The 16,578-nt window shown below is 43.8% G+C and overlaps 1 protein-coding gene across 11 annotated transcripts in view; it reads right to left on the reverse strand.

The window, feature by feature from the left end:
* Positions 1-16,578, reverse strand: part of BMP4 (bone morphogenetic protein 4) — a 163,763-nt gene that overhangs the window by 128,903 nt on the left and 18,282 nt on the right. For 10 of the 11 annotated variants that reach the window (XM_021403059.1, XM_021403055.1, XM_021403056.1 and 7 more), the window contains exon 2: positions 8,787-8,864. The gene's annotated coding sequence lies outside the window, so the exon portion shown is untranslated. Of the gene's footprint in view, positions 1-8,786; positions 8,865-16,214; positions 16,369-16,578 lie in introns of all 11 variants that reach the window. The other variant, XM_021403054.1, reaches the window with a different exon arrangement.

The following is a 16,578-nucleotide window of genomic DNA, read 5'->3' on the forward strand; positions in this document are numbered from 1 at the left end:
TGCCCAACCACTAGTTTGGAAAAACAAGTTTTTCCTGCTATCCAGCCTGTACTTGCTTGAGAAACCCTGAAGTAGTTTAGCAAAGAGAACTGCAGTTGCTCCCAGTATTGGGATACCGTACTAGCAGGTCTCACCTCTGCATGAGCAGCCCCATGTGTTGAACTTCAGCAGATTCTTTTGGTGTGAAATACTCATGGGCAGGTGGGCCCTAAGGGGCCAAGTACCCAAGGTTAATAAACATGCAGTCTATCGCTGGTGTGCATTTAATACCCATAGTAGTTTTGTAGGTATTTAGCAAACCCCAAATCATTTTATTGTTATATCAATGTTTGAGTGGCCAAATGAGGAATAGTGCAGCCTGACACTAAAGTAAATGCCTGTAAACTTCTAGCTGTATATGCAAAAATAAAACTGTAACAATAAAAGAAATATAGTGGTTCCTATGCAGATATTTCAGCTGAAGGTAACTGTGTCTGTCACATGTTCTTTTCCCCTTGAGAGTTATGTTTGGTAATTTACACTGAATTCTGGCAATATTTTTCCCTTGTTAATTGAAAACTGCCATTATTTCTGCAATGCTTTGCTCTGCTTTCTGTATTTCTGATTTGTACTCAAGTCCGAAATCATTAATGGTGGAAAAAAGCACATAAAATCATAGAATCAAACTTCTCAGGTTGGAAAAGACCTTAAAGATCATCAAGTCCAACCACAACCTAACCATACTACTCTAACTCATACTACCTCTAAAATGTCAAGGCACATCATGCCATTGAGATAGCCCATTGAGTCCCAACAAGTGAAATCCTTTGGAGGACAGCATACCTCAAAGCCAACCTTCCAGCAAGTGTGTGCTGGCCTCCAGACAAAGCAAGCCTATAGTTAATAGTAAGGAAAACCCAGTTCTGCAGCCTGCATGAGAGCAAGAACAGCCATAGCAACAGCACTGTGCTGCTCACCCTGGTAGAGTTGAGCAGCCACACTCATCACAATGGGTTCTTCCTGTTCTCAAGGGGAAAAAAGAAAAACAGAAATAAATACAAGTCACAGAATGATTAAGGATGGAAAAGACCTCTACGATCGTCCGGTCCAACCATCATCTGCATAGCAGGTCAACATCAGGTTTTGGTTAATTAGGTACTAGTCCCAGCTCCACCACATTACATGAGATGTGCTTCGTAATGTAAAACTTTAGATTGTTGTCATAGACCTTGTTAACATCGGCATTAATTACATCGATTGCAGGACTGTGGGATCCCACAGGCTTGAAGCTACGTACATACAGCAATGACTTCAGCACCTCAGCCATGAACCTCCCATTTAAATATCACCTCTATACACCTGTACTGTTTACCACCAGGGGAGGAGATGGAGACACCAAAGCTTTGCCAAGCCAAGTATGGCTTCTTAAACCATTCAAGCATCTCCTCAACAGTTCCCACACACAACTCCAGTTTGCACTGCGCCTACAGTACAGCGCATTCCAGCACTGCCTCCTCCACCACCGGAGCGCACACAAAGACCATCGAGTCTCTAACGGGACATCTTCCCACACACCCCCAAGGAAAATGCACAGCTTCTTGGTCCCATCCACCTTCCTGATGCCACACCCAGCTGATGACTGCAGCAGTGTGCAGGGACATCTAGTGACCAAAGGGAATAGTGCAAATGAATGTTACGCCTGCTTAGCGCTCCTCGTCTCGTTAAAATCAAAAGGGGCGAAGTTAAGAATTTGAAAATTAAGATTAACTTCTCTCTCTCTTTTACCATTCTTTCTTTGAGATGTTCTCTACCCAACGAGACACCCAATGCATCCATTCAGCCACTGCCTTCATTTGGCTTACATCTTATTAGGGAAGAATGGAAGGCAAATTATATTTAATTCCTCTCAACCAGAAGGGCTGCCAACCAAGGAGACTCCTCTTCTTTGCACTGAGCAACCAGAGCTCTGAATGAATTAAAAGGATGTTCATGCGTTTTGTTTCTTTACGCCCTCGTGCTTCAAATAAGACAAAACGCAACGTTCTACATCTCCACCATGTTTCTTTTTTGCTCCACATCTATAAATACCCTCCTGGTTACAGCACTAGTAAGTAAACCCATATTTCTGACCTGCTGCATGTCTTACATTTCTTCTTTAATAACTCCATGAGCAAGGCAGGCTCTTCCTATTAACTACATTACATCATCATTATCAAAGACGAAAGGAAATTAATTCTGTTTTCTAAAGACTTGGCAATAAGTCGGTTCTTTACTTCATCAGACATCTGCTGTTTTTCTGCATGTGTCACTCGTGAAGCAGAGTTTTCCTTATGACTTTATTCTCTTGATGGTTTGTCACGCGGCGGTGCTTGCTGGGGAAATAAAGCGGGGCAGCATTTCTCATTTGCCCCGTAAAAGCGCAAGGCTAGCTGAAAGCCAACACCACCCGCTGTATGGCAGCTTCAAGTACTTTCCTGCTTTAAAATAAAGCTCACCAAAGACTGTCATGCAAAAATAACCTCGCTTGGTCTTCGCCTGAAATTTATTACTAGTGCTGCAGTACTTTGTTTTAACAGATGGGACTTTATCGGCAAATTATGTGGGCAGGCCGCAGCTTCCCCTGTGGAATGGAGGAGTGCTGGTATTTACTCGGGCTCTTATCTTTGCACTTGAAGCCATATTCTAACCACAAAACTCTATTTTCATTTATCGATATAAAAGACAAAGCACAGAGAATCTTCTGTTCTAAAGCACGCCGCATTCCTAACCTTTGTCTTCCTCTTGTATGCCGTAGATAGCTGCTGTCAGATCTCTCACACCAGAAAACTTCTTCTCTTTGCCTTGTTAAGGCTCAGCGCACTCTGTAATTTGTTTTCATGTTTGCCATATAACTTCATTAGCGCTGGACAAATTCACATCGCTTTTCAAAATATTCATTCTGCTAAGTAATTTGATGTGGTTTTGTTTGGAGCATTTCCCCTACTTAACTACACTGTAATTTACCCCATAAATTCTATTTTAAAAGAACTTTGCTCATGGCAAGTGCTTCTAAACTGCAACAACCAACGCACCAGGAAGCAGAAGGTTTGGAGAACATATCCAGAGTGCAGTGGTCCCATTCTCTTTGGGGGGACCTGATCCTGCAATGAGTTCCACATAAGCACCTCCTGTTCATTACTTACCATGGTGTTTTACAGATGGTGTTCTACATCTCTCTTTTTGCACTTCATTTTGCATATTCTTTCTACAAAGATGCTTCTGTTGTTTTCTTTTCAGCTATTAGAAATACCTCTGGGTGTACCCATTAATAAAAGCCATAACATGAATCTCAAAACAGACTGGAATATCCGACTGTATTGGACTACTGGATTTTTTCCCTCTTAAAACCCACACACTGGAGCAATGGATTTAAGAATCATCATCCAGCTGAGGCTCTTTTTGTCAACTGTGAAACAGAAGTAGCCTACATCACTGAAATAATCCAACAAGTTGCTTGACTGCAGCTAAACACAGTTGGTCTTAGTTCTTATTCCTGATGTCCTATTCCTCAGCCCTACACAAAGCCCCGTTGAGCAATGAGAGATCTCCACTGTACTCAGCAGGGCTTGGGTCAGAGCTCGATCAGCAAAGTTTGGTTCTTTTATCCCCAGAACAAAAAGTTCCTATTCCACAGGGAATAAGCACGAAAATGCATCAGAAAATAACTTAATAACATACACTGGTAACACAACACTATGACAACCTGGTAGTAGTTCTACTCATTCATATGGGAATTTCCAATGCTCCAGAATGTCACAGAATCATCGAATCACCAAGGCTGGAAAAAACCTCCAAGATCATTCAGTCCAACTGCTCACCTACCACCAATATTTCCCCACTAAACCATGACCCTTAGTGCCAAATCTAAATGTTTGCAGGCAGAGATATAAAGCAAATGGTATGGATCACTGTAAGGATAAGGTAAAGAAGAGCTGAAGTCATGCTTAGGGGCAATAAATAATTGCCAGAGGTGTGACTGGTTTGAGAACATCGAAGTGAAAGCAAATTCCATTATTTTCACTGAATATTACATTCAAATTCTGACATGTGAGGATAGGAACTCATGTGAAATGTGGGTCTGGATTTAAATTTTAAACATCTTGCCATTAAAGTTCAGGGTACGTTTGGGTCACAGCTCAACGCAGGTTTAGATCTCCATGGAATATCAGGTTTTTAAAGATACTTTTCCTTTTCAGATGTGACAGTTACAAAATCCTGGGCACAATAAACCATTTGACTTGGGGGAAAAAAGCTGAGCTATAAACTGAAACCAAAGGAGCTCAACTTGGGAGTGTCCCAGCTGCAAAATACTCTTAATTTTAAAACACTTTGATTGATCCCCAATCTCTTCGAATTACACCACAGTAAGGACTGTGCACCCTTCTGAAATCAGGCTATGCTTCAATTACTTCCACAGCATATAAGTTTCATTGTTATTTGAAACATATGCAAAACACAGATACCAGTATACTCTACAATTGATTAAATATCTGGCTCATTAAAGTACAAAATGTACAGTATAAGAGGCCCTACTGCAAGGGTTCACTTTGCATCAAGAATGCTAACCCTTGCCAGGGAAATACTATTCTGGATCAATCCAGTTTAGCTGCACAACATCTGTATTTTAGCAGCTGGACACTTATACCACCAACACCCTCACTGAGGTTTTCACCAAATTTCTGCTGACAGAATAGAGACAAATTGAATTCTGCACCCCAGTTCCTCTCACCTGACTCACTCAAGCTGTCCAAATGAGAAAGGCAATCAGAACCAGGCCTCAGGTACAGCCTTGGAGTGAAAAGCTTCATCCCTCAAACCAACAGTTTTGACAACCAAATTTGGACCAGAGCATTTTGGAACATTTTACAAGTTCAAAAGCAGCTTGAGGAAACTTGAAACTCAACAGGCTGGGGGACCTTCACGACAATTATTGTTGATATTTAATTGTGAGGTCTGAAAAACCCTTGTGCCACTTCCCATGAGGAGTCATAGTTTGTTGGCCAAGAAGGATGCAGGTATGACCAGTGCCATCTTCACAAGGATGCTAACTGACTGAGTAGTGCTCAGGCATGCTGGCTGGGCCGGTCATTGCTTCCCATCCTTCCTCCACAACCTGCCAAGACACTGGATGCCTAAACAGCAGGGTCAGAACTTCCTGGGGCATCCCAGCTTTCCCTCAGAAAAGTAGTGTTGGGAATTTTAGATGAGCTTGAAGAGCCTGTTCCCAGCAGGCTTCTTTACAGAGAGACACTCAGGACAATCCGCCCTGCAGCCCAAACGAGTTGCTCCAGAGGTGGTAGTCTACATTTGGCTGATATTTGTCACAGGACCTCATTTCTGGCACCACGTACCCCAGGGAAGACAACTCCAGGAACCCCAGTAGAAAAACAACAAGGACTCCACAAGAAAAATGTTCACTGAGAGGGTGGTGAGTCCCTGGTACTGCTGCCCAGAGAGCTGCGGGTGCTCAAGGCCAGGCTGGACAGGGCCCTGGGCAGCCTGAGTTGGTCGTTGGCACCCGCTCATGGCAGGGAGTTCGAACTGGATGGGCTTTGAGGTCCCTTCCAACCCGAGTCATTCTATGATTCTAGGAAACACAAGTCATGTTCATGCAGTTTCCACCACCAAAGCAACATCTGAAGCCAGCTGTCCACCCTTCACATGCTCCTGAGTTGCCACCTGCAAAGGAGGAACAGATATGCAGCCTCTGGCTCACAGGCTGAGCACCACTGCAACCAAAGAGCTCTGTACCATGTGCCTTTCAGTCCTGTATTGCTATGATTAGATGAGAAACAGTACAGCTCCACACTGTTGCTGCTAAATGGGCAGTTGGTCAACAGGATGATTTTTGTAGTTGTGTCACAGAATCACTGGATCATTAAGGTTGGAAAAGACCTCTAAGATCACCAAGTCCAACCATCAACACATCCCCACTATGCCCACTAAGCCATGTCCCTAGCTTCAAATCCATCAAGTTTAAATCAGTCCCTTTCCAAAAAAATCTTCCAATTACCATTAGAGATGTACGTTCCTCATTAAGTTGGGAGAGTTACACATGTCCTTAATGACATAAAATAAGAATATACTGAGGACAGCAAGTTTCTCAGAACCAACAATGTCATACACTGAGTTGACAAAGGATTTGGTCACTTTTACTATAGGGAAAATGGGATGCAGTCTTTCTTAATGCTTCAAGTAAGAAATTCAAAATACAGTTTCCAGAACAAAGCCATTCTCATCCATACAGGCATCCATCCCAGATGTATTCGGGCACATCTTCCTTCTGAGCTCTGTGGTAACCGCCCTTCTGAGTGTGCAAGTGAGGGGAGTTGCTGCCCACGTAGCTGCAGGGGCAAACATGAAACTTGCATTCTTGGAAGAACAGTTGTAAACCTGGCACAAAGTTTTGTTTTCTGAAACGCTGCTGTGAATGGTTTGTCAGGGACTCGAAGCCTGACAAACAAGCCCCTTTAAGCCCATTCAGAAAAAGATTAGGAATGCTTTGCTGGAGCTAGGGATGAAATACAGGCTTCGAAGGCACCACTTTTACTTATGACATCGCAAAATTATGTTAAAATAACATTAACAATGCAATGCCAAGAATTCAAAGGTTAGGAAATGCCAAAGATCAAGGTTGCCTGTCAAAATTTTCTTCAGCCTGTGTCTGAGTGTACTTCACGGTACAGGTTTTCACTGCACGATTGTGATGAGCCAGCAGTGTGCCCCTGTGGCCAAGAAGGCCAATGGCATCGTGGGATGCATTAAAATAAGTGTGGCCAGCAGGTTGAGGGAGATGATCTTCCCCTTTACTCTGCCCTGGTCAGGCCACATTTTTAGGCTCCTGTGTCCAGTTCTGGGTTCCTACATTCAAAAAAGGATGGGATCTCCTAGAAGAAGTCCAGCAGAGGGCCACAGAGATGACAAAGGAAATGCTGAGTAACCTGGGTTTGTTCAGCCTGGAGAAAAGACGACTGAGAGGGGATCTGAGCAGTGTTTATAAAAATCTAAAGGGAGGTGAGAGGCAAATGGATGAGGCCAGGCTCTTCTCAGTGGCGTGCAGCAATAGGACAAGGAGTAGTGGCCTAAAACTGGAGCATGGTAAGTTCTGTACTAACAAGTGGAGGAAATTCTTTACAGTCAGGGTGATGGAGCACAGGCTGCCCAAAGAGGTGGGGGAGTCTCTTCCTATGGAGATAGTCAAAGCCCATCTGGACACCAACCTGTGCAACCTATTGTAGGGTGCCTGCTTTAGCAGAGGGGATGGACTCAGTCTCTTGAGATCCCTTACAACCCCTGTGATCCTATGATCACACATGATTTTTTTTCCCCTAGAAGCAGTGCCATGCTCATAGTGAGGTAAGAAACATATAAAGGAATGAGTGAGAGTTATCAAGGAGATAACTGTCTGCAGAAACTCTAGTTCACAAAGCAAGCAAGCAATCATTCAACACTTCTTGCTATTCTTCCATTGAGATGATAGCCCCAGGCTCTATCTTACACACTGCATTTAGTACAGAATTATTCATTTTCTCAAAGGCATTCCTAAGGCCCTACTGGCTTACAGAGGGTAAATAGAAAAGGAATTATGAGAAGATTGAATTTGTTCAGTTCAGATGGGGACTTCAGAGGTTTTAGCTGCCAAACTCTAATGAGCCTCTTCTAAACATCTGTGAACATCTGCAAAGATTCTAAGAGCCACACAGGTTGGCCAGACTGGGGATAAAAAACTGCATTGGGATGCCAAGAGATCTTCCTGATACCAAAACAATTTCTACTTCCAGGTCAGGTTTCGTGTCTTCATCCAAAGTGTAATTTTAAAAATATTTTCACTTTGAGCAACAACAAAATGTATCTTTCTCTAATCTCAGCAGCAAGGGAGCTGGTTTTAGCTATTGCTTAAAAAAGTGACAGATATAACCAACTGGTAACATAGCATTACAATATAAAGCTCCAGATCATGCTGCTGATAGCATTACTTGCTTTGCATACAACTAATGTAATACGACAACATCCTCCAGGTATTTTTAACAATACCAGAATTAGAAAAGGAGAATAATTGTTGCCTACTGATCTAAAGCACCAGTTGAGGGGTAAGTCATGTTGCCTCTAATGCCAGCCCTCATACTGGAATTTACTTCCAGGAGAGCCCACTGCAGCACAGCACCCTGCATGGCACAGGGGCCAAGTCCTACAGTTTTCTGAACCACACAATGGAAACAATGTCAGCCACAAAGGCCTTCTTTAAGTAAAAACTCCTCATTCATGCAGTAAAAGAACAGGGGGAGCTTTCTGAAGTTGATGGAGTTGCTTTGCTATAAAATAATACATTAGCAAAGACGAGAAAGACCTTCAGTAGGAGCACATAGCAACTCCACAAAGTGCATGTCAGTTTATACATACCCCACCAGACTATTCCTTATGGGCACCCTTGACTTTCCCATTCATTTCATAGAATGACTCAGGCTGGAAGGGACCTTAAAGATCATCCAGTCCCAGCCTTCTGCCACAGGGTTGGCAACCAGTAGATCAAGCCATCCAGGGCCCCAACCAACCTGACCTGGTACACCACCAGGGCATTCAAAGTTCTTCCTCTTATAGTAGGACAATCCACTAAATCAAAACATTTCAAGAGACATTCTTGCATCTGATCATTTGGCATGACTCATTGCACACAGGAAGAAAGGGTATCAAGCAAAAAGGACACAAATACAAAATGGTTTATCATCAGTGGCACATTGATTAGTTTAACAGAAATTTAACACACTTACCAATAACTGGGCTCTGTTGTCTCAACCATTGTCGACTTAACCACTGAGAGAGCAAGCTGCTGATGGTGGCCAGCTAACCTAGAAAAGAGGGGATTATCTGTGTAAAACACTGTCACCCACAGCATTTTAGGATGAGAGGCAATCACCTCAAGTTGCACCAGGGGAGGTTCAGGCTGGATAGTAGGAAATATTTCTTCCCTAAAAGAGCAGAGACGCAGTGGCACAGCTGGCCAGGGAGTGATTGGGTCACTGTCCCTGGAGGTGCTCAGGAACTGTGGAGATGTGACACTGAGGGACGTGGTCATTGGGCACGGTGGGGTGGGCTTGGAGGTCTTCTCTAATGTTAGTGACTAGAGGATTCCACAAGGATGCTCCTAGCAGGCTGGTAGGATTAACTGAGGCACAGCCCATAACAGAGGCAGAACATTCAGTGCTTACCTATGGACAAATTTCTGTGAAGCACCAATGAAATCTGACAGCCACTTCATGGCAGCTGGAATTACACTCTGTCTAGATGGGAAACATCACATAGGCAACTACACAGGAGTGCTTTTCTCTGTCCTATTCCAGTTATTTTTGAGTATCTACATCTCTCCTCCTGCCCTAAATTTCTGGGTTTCAATACAAATTTAAAGACCAAGAAGTACTTGAACATGCCAGGAAAGTATTAAAAGCTTATTAAATCTCCTGGCAAAATGATGAGTGCTTTCCCCCTTCCTGACTAAGTCAAGAGAAGGTAACAATTGCTGACAAATTTCCAGCAGAAAATAAGGATTTCCAATCAATAAAATGCCAAGTGATATAAAAACAAAATAGAATTTCAGAATAAAATATAACTCGTAGGGGTTTTAGACAGAAATCTCCATGGAAGTAGGTATTCTCTATATACAAAACAAAAAGTCCAAATGTTTTTTTAAAAAAATAAAAATTAAAAAAATGCAACAGAGGATTGATGTCCAACTTAACTTCATGGCTGTTCTTTAATGCAACCTTTTATTTTAACAGCTCTTCTCTTTTCAAGAAGTCCTTGTGGGCCACAAGGAACAGCACAGCACCTGTGTGCCTCCTTTCACAGCAATACAGAGCTATTCTGGAGGGCAGCCAGTGGGCCAGGAGGATAGAGGAGGGCTGTAATAATTCCTTAAGGATTTGAGGGTGTATTTAGGGGTTTTCTACCTATTAGCCTCCAAAGGAAACTGCTGAGTACACCTCCACCACCCAGGATGCATGCTGCAGGAAGGCGTAATCCTTTAGGACAGATGCATGCAAAGGAAGAGGAAGCAGATTATGCAGTGATATTAAGTATGCCTCTCATTCACTTAGCAATGCTTTTTTAAAAAAAGATATAATTATTTCTACTGCTTCATTAGAAATTAGCCTTTGTGGGGAGGAGTACAGTTGAGAGAAGTATAGTGAAGGCAGATGTTGCTTCTAAACATATAAATCATTACATGTTACAAAGGCTTTTTTTCAGGGATTTTTTTCCCCCTCTTTTAAATGGACTTTGCAATCCAATTAATTTGTTTTTATTTTATGTATCAGCCCAAGTATGAGATTCCTCCCTCTCTTCTGCCTTCGCTGCTTTAGCCAGCAGTGAAGTCCCGCACCCATGGCCACACATGGGGCAAGGATTTACATCACAAGGCCCCAACACTGAGCTGTGGAAAAAAAAAATCTTTCAGCAGCAGGAACAGCATCTGGCTTCTTGGCATGCTCCACACACAGTTGTGCTGACAGATCTAGAGTTGCCTTTTACAGTGTCATACAGGCAGGCTGCTAATGGGATGTCCCTCCCCACTTGTCCTCCTCCATGTCATTTTTCTTCTTTGACTCCTATTCAGCTGTAATGAGGCTGCAAGCATTCATCCCTACAGATGGGCCTACCCCTTCCTTATGCTTCACAGCAAACTCAGCCAAACATCCATACTAAGGCAGCATCTACACATCCCTGTACATGATTTCCTTAGAAGGGTTCTGGTACACATCCAAAACCCAACCCAACGAAGCAATGGGCTGTCTCTGACACCTTCTTATCAGAGGACCTTAATTCCAGCCCAGCATCACAGCCACATCATTAAACAGACAATAGAGGTTCCAAGACGGTGATGTGTCCTGCCCCAGCACTCCAGTTTGTCACTATTTTGATGTGAATCAGCACCATTCCATATTATTTTCACATATCTCCAGTGTGTGAACGTGGGAGATAACTCACAAATATAAATCCCAAGGCAAGCTAAAGCTGCAGGGATAAAGTATTTCTCTTACTTGTTTAAACACCCAGCACACCAAATACATAAAGCAGATTGTGTATGAACTCCTTCCTGAATGGAGGGAACCACTCCACTGAATAAATCCCTTTTCTTAACATTGCATTAATGAAAATCAGCACTGGAAAGCAATTTACTCTAGGCCCATTTATGTTAATTTGTTGAAATACTGAGCACTACTTTCTAAACATACTTGGTATAGCCCACCTGAGCCTGGTCGTCTGGTTGAGGAGGATTTTTCTAATAGGTTTCATGATATTGCTGCACTATGCCTGTGGATGCATCCAGTTCTGGGCTCTCCACTTCAAAAGAGACAGGGATCTCCTGGAAGGAGTCCAGCAGAAGGCCACAGAGATGTGGAAGGGCCTGGAGTATCTCCAGTATAAGGAAAGGCTGAGTGACCTGAGTCTGTGCAGCCTGGGGAAAAGAAGGCTGAGAGATGATCTGATAAATATTTATGAATGCCTAATGGGAGGTGGGAGGCAAGCAGAGGAGGCCAGGCTCTTCTTGGTGGTACATAGTCATAGGACAAGGAGTAACAGCCTAAAAACTTGTGTTACCTCACAAAGAAAGAAAATTGCTTCAGACAGGTTCTTGGCAAAACGAGGAAAATATTCACAGGTAAGCCAACAGCCACATACAAAAAGAAGAGCTAAACTTACCCTACGGGGAAGCAGATCTCTAGCTATGCAGCACTCCTTCCCAAGAAGCAACCCAAGCCCAAAAGATGCTGCCCCTTCTGTGTCTGGCCTTTATATGAGCCCAGCGGGGGCTGCACTCAGGGTCCACCCCTCCTGGTGGCATTGGGAGTACAGGTGCAAGCAATTTGCCTGAGCACCCTGGGCCAGACACACCCCCTCACCAGGTGCTCAATCACCAGTTCAAGCCCTGACCTCACAGTTCCCCCACAGCTTGAACAAAGGAAGTTCTGTACTACCATGTGGAAGAACTTCTTTATGGTTGGGGTGATGGAGCCCTGGAACAGGCTGCTCAGAGAGGTGGGGGAGTCTCCTTCTATGGAGATAGTCAGGAGCCACCTGAATGCTGACCTGTGTGACCCATTGGAGGGTGCCTGCTTTAGCAGGAGGTTGGACTTGATAACCTCTTGAGGTCCCTTCCAACCCCTGTCATTCTGTGATATGTTAATATAAATACCTCACCAAGAAAAAAGTCCAGTTACAAAAAGACATACAGATTTCCTGACGTAAACTCTTCAGCCTACCTTGCTGAAAAGTAGCATAAAGCAACTTAACGTGGGGCGAGAATCTGGTCAGCCATACAAAAGTGAATGACCACAACTCCCCAGCATCTGAAATGGTTTTTCTACAAGAAGTCAAGCAAGAAGATCTCAACAGATTGCATTGAGTACCTTACCGGCTCAGTGCTGCAAGATAAAAAGCATGCTGGCCATTTTCCAGCAAGGAACTTGAGCATGTGCTTATCTTTAAGCTTACAAGCAGTCACACTGAAGTCCCATGCTTCATGCCTGAAATTAAACATTAACTCAAGCATTTCGCTGGATCGGGGCCAACGCAATTTAAAAAGTGCCAACTCCAAAAGCAAGGCTGCTTGGGGAACAGTTACTCAGGTGCACCTCGTATGAGCTCAGCCGACAGTTGCAGGAAGGGATGGAAAGTGCTGTTGCCTTTCTGCTTTCTAGTAAGCTCTGGGCCCGTCAGTCTTTCATTTAACCCGTGATGGAAAATAGAGCAAACTCAGGGCTGTGGGCAACCCTTCATGGCAACTGATGACCTCCACGACATGCAGTGAGTGGGATTCGATCCCCAGCTGCATTTGTCTCTTATACAAATGGCCTTGCAAAATGTAACACAGATGCAATTTTATCTCAGCCACCCAAAATAAAGATGGAGGAAGTTCTAAAAAACTGGGGGTTAGATTAATTGTCCCAGTTAATAACAGACTGTTTTGCAGCATCAGCCTGTAACTTCTAGTAGAGTAAATCAAAGAGAGAGGAAGTAGAGACAGGAATCAGAACGGAGAATTAAGCACTGCGAAGTTAAGCTGTTCTCTTTCACACGTGAAATTCAGTATAAAATACTTCCCTATAAATAGTTGTCAATAAACACAACTGCTGCAAATGTATTTGGTAAATGTTGAGGTCAAAGGCCTCGACTGTTTATTGCCTTGTAAACTCAAAGGCAAGTAAATTTATTGCCTGAACGAGCTTCAGAGTATCGGCCATCATAAAAACTCTGCATCCGAGGCACAAAATAGCCCATCAGCCATTCTGTAGCTCCGGGGCCACCGTGTGCAGCATAAGTAAAGGAACCAGAACCTATGCTGTTGCCCTGCTGAATATCCACGGCCCTGGGCTAGTGCAGAGCTGCCTGTCATTGCTATTGGAACTGGGTGAAATTACACATTGTTGTGCTCTTAAAAGCAATTTGCTTGCAGCACTTTTGTAGCAGAATGTAGCACCACATTTGCTTGGCATCCCTGTGCGGTGTTGCATTTTTAAGCCTCCAACTGAAACTGGAGGAGCACTGTACCCAAGGAGAAAAACAATGTTGATAACACACATGTTTCTAGGCGGTGTTGCACGGAGCCAAAGGGGAGGTGGGGGGAAGTGAGTGAACGACTGCATTTAAGATGCTGGGTTGAACCACAGCAGTCAGTTTGGCATCAACATGGGGCTCAAAGGGTTGAGATAACAGCAGATCTGACCGGGCCGTGTTAACACAGGATGTTGGCGTAGTTTGATAATTGCTGGTCACGATGTTAATTTTTTGCCTATTTATTATGGAGCTCTTTGAGGTTTTTCTCATGGAACTATGCTTCTTGCTTGCTGCTTATTTTCCCTGCCATGTTTGTCATCTCTCTGGGGGGCTGGATTACGGTGTTTCTTTTGCTACGCTGTGTGGCATTGGCTGATGCCACGCTCTCAGCCTTCCTTTCACTTTTCTTTCCTTCCGTAGAGTTCAAGATTCAAACCAGTGCGCTCCTCTTGCTATGTGTCATGAATGTGTTTCAGGTTATGTTTAAGATTAAACGATTAATTAAGAATTTCATCCAGGGATCTGCCCCGAGGCGGGATAGTTCCGAGTGGCAGGGAGTGTGGGGTGGTATGGGCAGGTGCCTAGAGCAGTGGGTACCCCCAGTGGTTTGGAACTTCACCTCTGAACAGCTGCAGAATCCTGAAAAACTAGTAGCTAATGGGCTCTGTAGCGTTCTGTAAAATAATTACAACCGTGGTTAGTGTTCAGTGCCAAATCCTGTCCTCAAATCACAGCATCGTAGAATGGCTTTGGTTGGAGGGGACCTTGCAGATCATTGATTTCCAACCTCTGCCGTGGGCTGGTTGCCAACCACTGTTCAACCAGGGTTGCTAAATCCACTATTCATGTCCATACTTCTGAATTAATGTGTTGAGAATCTTATTCTCTGCCAGCTCCAAAACTTAAAATGCTCAGCTCAGACAACATCAAAGTGTATATACACATAAGTCTCCTTGAACAGGCTTGTAACTGGGAAACTTCACAGTTCTCCCCCCGAGAACTGCACGTGTTCAGTGCCCTTGGTCAAGTGTTCCTTTCTCAATTAGTCTCACACTATCAATTAATGCAAGTTAACAGAGAATGGGTGTGAATCTGTGCAAACTGGATCAAGAGAAAATTCTGGGCTTGAGCTAATACAGGATAGAGCATTAAATATTACGCAGTCAGACTGTCTTTGTAACCTGGACTGTAAACTCCTCAGTGCAAGAATTGATGCTCATTTCCATCATGGAGAACACAGACAGCACCAGTAACTTCGGGGATAACTCAAATTTTTGATCTTCAGCTCTGCAGCCAAAAGGATCTGTTCAGATGCCCAGAGCCGTGCTTACCAGTCTAAATGAAACTACACCCTGCCTTTGCTCTTTGCATCCATTCTTGAGCACCTGATAGTACCTGCAGATAAAGCTTTGCAGAGAGTATTACTTTTCAGAGAGTGTTACTTGAGAATGAAACTGCTGGCAGAGAAGGAAGCACCTGACTGCATCTGCCAGTCAGAAACTTAACTACCCACACACCTCAACTGAGAACACAGACAGGCAGATAGGCGCATATCAACACACGCACACATACACATACCCCACACAGACAGGAAATCCATCAATGAAACACAAACACCCACCACACTTTAAAAAAAAATCCACCTCCACAGATCTGCAAGCTGAAGGCCAAGATCTAAGGAGAAAAATATTCAGAATGATCTGCCTGTAAAGCATGTAGATCTTTGTTTTCACTTTGGATGCATCTGTTCTCCAATATTGTTCCCATCACATTAAAGAAAACTGTCTCATCTTCCCTTCAGCTGCTCCTCTGAAATGTTACATGATAAAAGCCACTGGTTTGTCTAAGAAATCTACCCCAGAAAATTCAGAGTGCTGCATGAACATCTCAGATACAGCAAACTGAAACTGAAAAGGAAAGGCACCGTGCAAGGTGCTGTCACGGTGACTGTCCATAACCTTTTTGTGTTTGTATTTGTGGCTTTTAGAAATGTGTAATTAGTTCAAGACAAACAGAGCATCATAAGGAGATACAGTTACGTATGAATGGACAAATCAGAAAATCAACAATTCTGTCCGTCATCCCAGAATGGTTTTATCTCGTGATGCCGACATACAGGAGGAGAGCACTTATGACTGAAGCCTACACTGTAGAAAACTATTTCCATCTGCTCTGTGTCTGCTTGCCCTTTGCTGGGAGGAGGGAATGGAAGAGACACCTCAAAGAACTAACTAAACATGAGCCAGCATTGCACCCAAGTGGCCAAGAAGGCCAGGGGCACCCTGGCTTGTGACAGCAGCAGTGCTGGCAGCAGGAGCAGGAGGGGATCGTCCCTCTGCACTCAGCAGTGTGAGGCCGCACCTCGAGCGCTGTGTTCAGTGACGGTTGGACTGGATGATCTTAGAGGTCTTTTCCAACCTTGGTGATTCTGTGGTTCTACGTCACTGCCTGTCACTAAGATGCTTACAACCAACACAGAGATGCCCAGGAACAGCTTACACTTCTCCAGCTCCAGTGCAGGAAACCCGACTAGACTGACAGGAACAGAGAAATGTTTTTACTACTGCTTCCAACTGGGCAGGCAGTTGCCCTTCATTCTAGCATCCATCAGGTTCTGTTTGCACGATTGTATAAAGCACAAATACCAGACTTGGTTTGGAGGATCCATGTATTGGATCTTAAGTAAGCAGTTCCACAGGTTTGCTGTTCTTAGAACACGACTCCTTTCCACACTGCGACCGCTTCACTCTTCCATTGCCGACAGTTTGTCACCTGCAGACTTCCATTGCAAAGTATGACCTGAAAATAACAGATGTTAGGATGAAAATCAGGATCATGATAATAGGTATGGGAGTTCTACCGAGGTTAATGGGACTGATCAGTGCATTGGCTAAGGTGAAGGGGAAAGATAGTGCCATTTGCCACAAGGGGAAAACAAACCAAAATGCACAAATATTAAATACTAAACACTTTTAGTTACCTCTACCCAGTTAGTCTGCTTAGTAAAAT

This window comes from Numida meleagris, chromosome 6 (genome assembly GCF_002078875.1).
Source record: "Numida meleagris isolate 19003 breed g44 Domestic line chromosome 6, NumMel1.0, whole genome shotgun sequence".
In the NCBI taxonomy this organism is placed as follows: Eukaryota; Metazoa; Chordata; class Aves; order Galliformes; family Numididae; genus Numida; species Numida meleagris.